At 41.5% G+C, this 1299-nt stretch overlaps 1 protein-coding gene across 1 annotated transcript in view; it reads right to left on the minus strand.

Annotated features, from left to right (window-relative positions):
• The window catches only part of IL17RA (interleukin 17 receptor A), a 13896-nt gene extending 12875 nt beyond the window's left edge, over window positions 1–1021 (minus strand). The window contains exon 1 of the mRNA XM_010152968.1: window positions 1003–1021. The gene's annotated coding sequence lies outside the window, so the exon portion shown is untranslated. The remainder of the gene's footprint in view (window positions 1–1002) is intronic.
• Window positions 1022–1299: the final 278 nt, after the last annotated feature.

A 1299-nucleotide genomic window follows, 5' to 3' on the forward strand; every position in this document is an offset into this window, starting at 1 on the left:
ATAAATCTTTCCCTTCGAGCAGAAAAACATAACAAGAACCATAAGGCAGAATTTAAACCAAATATTTAAATAAGGCAGCATTTTAACGGTGGAGCTGCAGTTTGGCTTAGCCATGTTGTTAAGCTGTATTCCAATGGCCGTCTGCCAGCAGGAAATAGGATCCAATCCGATCCCACCCAATCCCTCTCCTGCCAAAAAAAGTTTTAAATCTGGTTATTTTCAGCACAGTCATCTCCCTGATCTGGCACGCCAAGCCTGGCTACAAAAACGCTTGTGCCAGTATGGTGCGGGGTTGGGCACTGCGGCAGAGGTGAGCCTGCTTAGGACAACGCTTGTACCAAAGGGACAAATGCACAACACTCTCCTTTAAGGATATTTACCCATAATTATAGTGAAGAGTGCCAGTTGCATGCCCTTGCGAAGACCTGACCCCTTATACCTGACATGTCCAATATATTTGTTCAGTGAGACTTAGAGTAACTCCAGTTTCCTTTTGCAAATCAGAGACTTATTTAGGTTAGGAAAGACCTCTAAGACTGAGTTAATTCATTGGATTTTATGCCCAATAATTTGCATTAATTACTCTCAGCTGCACCCCTTCGTGCCCCTTTTTAATTCTAGTTCATACATTCATTTCTCATCAAGTACTACCATAGATACAACAGCTTGTAATGAGCACTTACTGACAAACTTGTCCTAAAATTTATTTAAATTTATAAAATTTATAAAATTTATTTAAAAATTGACCATCCCAGTTTTAAATAGAAACTAAACAAGTTGGGTTATGTACCACCCACCCTACTCCCAAACCCCATCCTGAAAAAGGCTTTACTTCCCATTCCTCTTTTAGCTGGAGCTGATTAAGGATCGAAAAAAAACCTCCCGAAGTAAGGCATCTTCACATCTCTGATTCCAGCAGCAAAAACTTGCTGTATGAACCCCGTAAAAGAAAGAAAAGCACGATCTCATAAGAAAACCCAAATGAAGAAAAAAATTACTTACTATTCCTTACGAGGCAGCTTAAATCCTGTGGGGGGGAAGAGACAAGAATATTACTCTCAGAACAGACACAGGATTGACAGTCATTTGCTTCTGCTTGGTGGCAGGAGAGGGGCAGGAAACAACTCGGTGAACAGTGACGCATACAGACTGGAAGAATTAGCCGTCAGGAAAATTTGCACAAAGCTGTTAATCAGAAAACCAAAGGACGTGGGGCAGGAAACCTGTGCACACCTGAGCTGCGCGTGTGACAGCAGTAGTTGCAATAATGGAAAGAAGTTGGGGAGGCAAAAATGCAAG

This window comes from Eurypyga helias, unplaced genomic scaffold (assembly GCF_000690775.1).
Source record: "Eurypyga helias isolate BGI_N326 unplaced genomic scaffold, ASM69077v1 scaffold1936, whole genome shotgun sequence".
In the NCBI taxonomy this organism is placed as follows: domain Eukaryota; kingdom Metazoa; phylum Chordata; class Aves; order Eurypygiformes; family Eurypygidae; genus Eurypyga; species Eurypyga helias.